This window comes from Mirounga leonina, unplaced genomic scaffold (assembly GCF_011800145.1).
Source record: "Mirounga leonina isolate KUSES-001 unplaced genomic scaffold, KU_Mleo_1.0 Mir_174, whole genome shotgun sequence".
In the NCBI taxonomy this organism is placed as follows: Eukaryota; Metazoa; Chordata; class Mammalia; order Carnivora; family Phocidae; genus Mirounga; species Mirounga leonina.
In genome coordinates this window covers 2,416,754-2,424,449 of record NW_023270451.1, presented here as the reverse complement: position 1 = coordinate 2,424,449, position 7,696 = coordinate 2,416,754, and the positions used below count along the sequence as shown (strand labels likewise).

The following is a 7,696-nucleotide window of genomic DNA, read 5'->3' as shown; positions in this document are numbered from 1 at the left end:
TTATTTATTTATTTATTTATTTATTTATTTATTTATTTATTTATTTAGGTTGTGCTAGTTCTAAAAAATGACTTGAGTAGCTTTCATTCTTTTGCTACTTTTTCTGAAATCAGTTTTAGTCATTTATATTTTCTCCCAAACCATTCGTTTTCCATTTTATTGGCATAGGTACATAGGATTTTGTTTTCAAATAATAAAAAGCTCTATAATGTTACCATATTTTACTTTTCTAATTTTGTTTGCTTTAATTTTCTGTTTACAAAAAAACAAAAAAACACTAGTCTTAATTTTACTGATTTTGTTTCTGTTTTTTTTTTTCAAGAAAAGGTCCCTGTATTTATAGAAAGCATATAACACCTTAAATTTGCCTGTGTACAACTTTGATCATATCCAACAATTTTTTACTGGTGCAATTCCTAATCAACCTGGTTTTTGGGTGTCACCCCAGTCACTTCATTCACGGTGTGCTCTTTTCTGGGTCACATTTGTTCTCTCCCGAATTGCTCTCAGGCTACTGTCACCTCAGGGGTTTCTCTTCTAAGACTCTTGATTCAGTTTATCTACTTCCAACATATGAGGATTGTTGTTGTTGTTGTTGTTGTTTTTTTAAGACTTTATTTATTTATTTGACAGAGAGAGAGCACAAATAGGCAGAGTGGCAGGCAGAGGCAGAGGGAGAAGCAGACTCCCCGCTAAGCAGGGAGCCCAAAGCTGGACTCGATTCCAGGACCCTGGGATCATGACCTGAGTGGAAGGCAGATGCTTAATCAACCAAGCCACCCAGGCTCCCCCGCAACATATGGGGATTGTACATAACTGCAACAAGGGAAGGAAGATTAAATTTTCATGAGTTTTCCTGATCCAGTTACATGATCCAGGCTTACAAAGTGACAACTGATAGTTCTTCCACACAAACAAGAAGTAATTACAAATACAATAAAAGAATTGGTGCCATTTGCCCTAACAGAAGAAAAGGGAGTGGGAGGAGAAGGGAAGGAAGGAAGGGATGGAGGAAGGAAGGAAGGAATAAACTTAACAAGGAACATGAAAGAAATATATAAAGAAGACTTTCAGAAAACTTTAAAACTCTTCTGAGAGATATTTTTTAAAAAACAGCTTGAATATAAACATAGAGCTATTCCTTGTATTGGAATAGGAAAAGTTAATATTGTAAGAATGCTAATTATCTCTAAATTAATATGCTAATTTGTTGCAACCCCAATAAAATATTGAATTTTTAAAATCAGAGCAGCTGAATCCAAGATTATTGTATAAATATCAAAATTCATGCTTAGCCAGAAAAAATTTTCTGAAAGGAAGCATAAGAATTAAGCAAATTCTACCAGATAATAAGGTATGTTATAAAGCAAATGTGGTTAAGCTAAATGAATAAATCAGGACAGAGAATCCAGAACTAGACTCAAAGGCATATGCAAATTTAGTATATAACCAAGGCAATATTTCAAAGCAAATGCATTTTTCAAATAATAGTAATAATGATATTATTCATAAAGTTATAATACTTTTCTTTAAATGTTTAATTTTTATTATGTTATACTTATTATAATATTTGTTATAAATGTTATTCATCTTTTTTATAAAAATGAATCTGTAAAATCCTAGGAAAAAACAGGGAAGTTATTTTTATATTCTGGATTGGGAAAGGCCTTTTTAATATTTGCTGATCATTTCTGATCATTGCTAAGAAATTTTTAAGCACTTGAAATATATTTATTTAATCCTCACACTATGTTATAATGTCCATTTTGGCACAAAAAAAGTGAAGGAAACTTGGCTTTTGTCCCCATAGCTCAAGCTGGAAGTACATAGTCAAATAGTTTTACTCTAGAGCTTGTGTTCTCAACCATTATAACAACTGACAACCCCCTCCCCCCGACAGCCCCGGAAAAAAAGAAATGAAGATGGAGCCTAGTGGCAGGTCCTGGGCTCAATCCCCCCTTGGCCTTAAAACATGGGCTGTTACTGACTGCCTATGTCCACAGATGCATCATTGTTAGCACAGGTATACAAATGTCTTGGCATTATTGTCTAACCTATGAACAGGTAGCAGGATGGTCCTGGTGCCCATCACCAGGAAGTGAGAAGCAGGTAATGTGATGTGTGAAAGGCAGTCTTGTAGCCTGGCAAAGTAATTATGCTGGACCTGGCAGGACCTTATGCTGGAAATATAAAATGCCATTGTAAACAACCTATTTTTTTCCCTCCAAGAGGAAGAGAAAGCTGAGAAGGCAAGCTTACCCAACATCTGCAAGTGGGATGGCTCCTGGCATGCTTAGTTTAAAATATATCTATTGTGTGGATCAAAGTAAACTAAAATTTACTTATGTAGGATTTATGTGTCAGAGGGCTCATTTTTGTCCATCTTCCAACACAGTAGTCTGCAGAATTACTTCAAATCTTACCTCACTGCCTACCCCAAGTTATATTCCAGATGAAGAAAATATTTCTTATATAAATCAATCTATAAAGTCCTACGAGAAAACATGGGGGAATTGTTTTTATAATCCAGAGTGAGAAAGATCTTTCTAAAATAAGGACATTAGGTAGTCAGTTAAGCGTCTGCCTTCCACTCAGGTCATGATCCCAGGGTCCTGGGATCCAGTCCCGTTTCGGGCTCCTTGCTCAGCAGGGAGCCTGTTTCTCCCTCTGCTCCCCCTGCTTGTGCTCACTCACTCTCACTCTCTGATACATACATACATACATACATACATACATACATACATACAAAAATAGGGACATTAAGGGGTGCCAGGGTGGCTCAGTCCAGTAAGTGTCCAACTCTTGGTTTCAGCTCAGGTCATGATCTCAGGGTCCTGAGATCGAGCTCCCTGTCAGGCTCCGTGCTCAGCAGGGAGTCTGCTTAAGGATTCTCTCTCTCCCTCTCCCTCTTCCCACCCCTGCTCACGTACATGTGCATACTCTCTCTCTCTAAAATAAGTAAATAAATTTTTTTAAAAATAATAAAATAAAATAACATTAAGCTCAGATATTATGATGGTAGAGAAAGATAATTTTTACTATATTGAAATTTTAAAAATTTTGTATAGAAAAATAAAGTCAAAAAGCAAATGAAAATCAGGGAAAATATTTGCACCACCCATAGCAGACAAAAGGCAAATTTCCATAATGCTTGAATTGCTTCTTTAAAAAAAGACATACCACAAAACAAAACAAAAATCCAATAGAATGAACAGAGGACACAAAAAGGAAGTTCATCAGAAAATAAATATAAATGGATTTTTTAAAAATGTAAAGATGTACAACCTCATAATTTTAGAAAGCAATTTAAAATAAAAATGAAATACACTATTCATCTATTAGACAAAAATCTTTGCTAATGCACAGTATTAATAAGGGAAGAGGAAAAAGACATTTCAGACATTTAATAGGCTAACTAGTACATCTTCTTTAGAGGACAATTAAGTATGATAACGGTAATAATAATGGTAATAACTTATATTTACTGAATGTTTGCTACATTGGACAGACACTAGTCTAAATGTCAGATATTTTCATTTAGTTATTCCTCATACCAACAAAATGAAGTCCTTTCTATCATCATCCCTATGAGAAAACAAAGGCACAGAAGTTAAGAAACTTGCTCACATGTGTAGTGAATGGAGTAGCTGGATTCAAACTAAGTCTGGAAAAGTCAGTTTAATTATGCATTCATTAGGATTAGGTTTGACTGCACGACACAGACAAGAAAATAACTATGATTTAAACAAGGTAAAAGTGTATTTCTCTCCCAAGTAAATGAAATCTGGAGGTGTGCAGTTCAAGTCTGGTAGGGCAATTATATTCTATGAAGGGCTCAGAAATCTAGTTCCTTCCAGTTCTCTCTCTACTCACCATCCAAAGCGTGTGGCCCTGGAGCTCCTGGTCCAAGGCAGCATGTAAATTACATCAAAGAATAAATAACAAAGGACAAAGGCATGCATCAGCTGTCTCTCAAGTTTCTCAGAAGCTGCCACATGACTGACACTTCCTCTTATATTGCTTTGGCTGCAGGGGAAGCTGGGAAATGTAGTCCTAATTCTGAGTAGCCATCTGCACAGCTAAGCACAGGTAATAGCCATGAAAGGAAGGGGGTAGGGGGGTTGGAGGTGGAGGAAGGTCTTTCCCGCCTGCTGACACTGCAATTCCAGTTCTAAGAAATTTCCCAACATTTATGCAAAAACATATTACAGATCTTCCTCGATTTACTATGGAGTTATCTCCAGATACACTCGTGGTAGGTTGAAAATATTCTAAGTAAAAAATGCCTCCAATACACCTAACGTACTGAACATCGTAGCTTAGCCTAGCCCACCTTTCATGTGCTGATGGTTGAGAGACAGCATCTAACACAAAACCTATGGTACATTAAAGTGTTAACAGTCTCATGTATTTCTTTGAATACTGTGCTGAAAGTGAAAAACAGAATTGTCTGGGTACAGAATTTTGCAGCTGACTGGGAGTTGTGGCTGGCTGCTCTGCCCAGCACCACAAGAGAGTATCCTACCTCCTACCACTAGCACTTAGATCAAAATTCAAAGTACAGTTTCTACTCAATGCTATCATTTTCCCACCATTGTAAAGTCTATCACTGTAAGTCAAGGAAGTTTAAGTCAGGAACTGGTTATTCTCCATTTATCCTTCCAGATGTGTCTTTGGGCCCTACTCTGCCTACCTGTACCCTGTGATCTGACCTCCTTGGACTGCATCACTTGGGCGTCCTTGTCCTCTGGCTTCTACTTGCAGTTGGCAGAGGTACCAGCAGGTAACCAGAGAGCAAGAGGAGAGAACAGTCAGGATATTTACTCTGAAGGCTGCAGTTTGGGCAGTGGCTACGTTCCTCAGTCTGTGGCCACATCTCCTGTTGGGTGGTCTTTCTCACAGTGGTGGGCTCCCTGGCTTCTACTAACACTGCTCCTTCCCCTTAGCCCTCTGGGCCTAAGGGAGGTGAAGGCTTCTTTTGCTAGTCCCCAAGCACTCAACTGTTTTTTCTTGCGCCCTTTAATCCCGCCAGCACCTGTGTTCCTAGTTCCTCCAGTAAACTCTCTTCAGGTAAGCTTTTACAAACACCATCTGCTTTCTGCTGGACTCTGGCAGACACACATATGTACAAGGATTTTCACTGCAGCATTGCTTAAAATAGCAACAGACTAGAAAAATATTAAATAGTCATCGACAGGGGACCAATTAAATACCTATAATGCAGTCAGAGTAGGAATATCATGAAGTGTATTTAAAAAATAATGTCTCACTATACTATCCACTCAAATTTTTAAAATGGTAGATCTCCTGTTATGTGTTCTTACAACCACAAAAAAAATGTCTCTATAAACTTAAATGGAGAGCTCTTGATGATAGGATGCTACCAACTATGTTTAAAATACAGATATAAATATATAATTAGATTTGCATTTAGATAGATAGATTTGCATGTGAGATAGCTATATTAATATGTATTATATACTTAAAGGTTCTGGGAAAAAACTAGAAAATGTTAATAATGGTTACCTCTGGGGAAGAATAATAGAGGCCTAGGGTAGGGCACAGATTTACTTTCAATGAATACCCTTTGATACTACTTATGAATTTTTACCATGTATATATTACCTTTTAAAAAACTAGTTAGGGGGGCACCTGGGTGGCTCAGTCTGTTAAGCATCTGCCTTTGGCTCAGATCATGATCTTGGGGTCCTGGGATGGAACGCTGCATCAGGCTCTCTGCTTAGCAGGAAGCCTGCTTCTCCTCTCCCTCTGCCTCTCCCCCTGCTTGTGCACTTTCTCTCTCTCTGACAAATAAATAAATAAAAATCTTAAAAAAAATAATAGGGAAAAAATATTGTTTTCCTCAGGATATATATAGGGAAGTGTATGAATAGGAAAACAGTATTCCTTTGGGGGCAGAGCAAGATGGCGGAGGAGTAGGAGACCTGGATTTCGTCTCCTCTCAGGAATTCAGCTGGATAGGGATCAAACCATTCTGAACACCTACAAACTCAACAGGAGATCGAAGAAAAGAAGAGCAACAACTCTCTCATCAGAAAAGCGACCACTTTCTGGAAGGTAGGACGTGCGGAGAAGTGAATCCGATATTCGGGAGGATAGACGGCGGGGGAGGGGCCTCCATAGGCCGCTTCTGGCAAGTGATAGAGCCGCGGAGCACAAAGTCGGAACTTTTAAAAGTCTGCCCCGCTGAGGGACGTCACTCTGGTGGCTAAGCGGGGGGTGGAACCCTCCGGGACAGTGTGGTCTCAGGACCCTCGGGGTCACAGAAAGACCGGGGGTGCCTGAGTGTGGCAGAGCTCCCAGGTAACGGAGCAGGGAAGCCGGCTGAAGAGGCGGAGCCCAGGCGCGGGTTCTCAGCTCGGGGTGGCCATAAACCGTGATCCGCGGCCCAGTCGGGCCCCTGCTCCTCCAGCAGGGACCCAACAAGCGGCAGATCCGGGGAGACTCACCTTCCTCCCCCGGGAGGAGCCGCGCGGGAGTGCACCGCAGGGATCTGCTGGGTTTGGAGACTCCACCCGGGGTCGGGTGCCAGAGAGAGAAACGCGCGGTCACAGGCCGGGTGAGCACGGAGTGCGGCCGGAGTGCGGCCGGAGACCGGGGAGACGGGAGTGACTGATGGCTTTTCTCTGGGGGCTCACTGAGGAGCGGGGCCCCGAGTTCTCGGCTCCTCCGGGTCGGAGATTGGGAGGCCGCCATTCTCACTCTCCGCCTCCAAAGCTGTACGGAAAGCTCACAGGGAACAAAAGCCCCGGAGAGCAAACCCGAGCAGATGACTTAGCCGGGAGGGGGCAAGGGCGGGGCAATTCCGCCTCCGGCAGAGACATTTGGAAACCACGGGAACAGGCCCCGCCCCAGAAGATCAGCGAGAACAGCCAGCCAAGACCGAGTTAACCGATCAATGAGAACGGCAGAACTCCAGCGCTAGGGGACTACTGCACATAGAATTCACAGCTTTTTTACCATGATTCTTTAGTCTTTTAAAGTTAATTTTTTTAACTGTCTTTTTGTCTTTTTATTTCTTTTTGAATTTTTTTTCCCTTTTTCAACCAACATCTTATCAATCCCTTTTTTAAAAAAAAAAACATTTTTTTTTCATTTTTAGAGTCATATTCTATCCCTTCATAGTAGTTACCCATATTTTTGGCTTATATATATAAGTTGTTCTCTCTTTAAAATTTTGAGAGAGTTTCTTCTAACAGATTAAAATATACCCTAAATCTCTAGTATATGGTGTTTTCTATTCCCCTGCCTGATCACATCCTCTCCCTTTTTTTTTCTTTTTCTTTTTTCTTTTTTTAAGTCCTCTTCTTTCTTTTTTCAAACAACTTCTTATCAATTCCTTTTAAAAAATTTTTATAATTTCCATTTTTACAGTCATATTCCATCCCTTCATCATATCAACCCTCATTTTTGTACATATATAAGTTTTTCTTTCTTTAAAATTTTGGGAGGCACTTTCTTCTAAAAGACTAAAATACACGCCAAATCTAGTGTGTGGCACTGATCTATATACCAGCCTGATCATATTTGAGCACATTCTGGTTTTTCTTTTGTTGTTGTTGTTTTGTTTTGTTTGTTTTTGTTTTTATCTTTATCTTTTTCTTTTTTTTTCTTTTTCTTTTTTCTCTCTTTCCCTTTCTTATCCCACTGCTTCAGGTCTTTTCTGATTTGTTTA

At 39.7% G+C, this 7,696-nt stretch overlaps 1 long non-coding RNA gene across 1 annotated transcript in view; it reads right to left on the bottom strand.

Moving 5' to 3' along the window:
- Window positions 1-4,431, bottom strand: part of LOC118020630 — a 45,827-nt gene extending 41,396 nt beyond the window's left edge. Inside the window, exon 1 of the long non-coding RNA XR_004681967.1 lies at window positions 3,874-4,431. This is a non-coding gene — a long non-coding RNA (uncharacterized LOC118020630). The remainder of the gene's footprint in view (window positions 1-3,873) is intronic.
- Window positions 4,432-7,696: the final 3,265 nt, after the last annotated feature.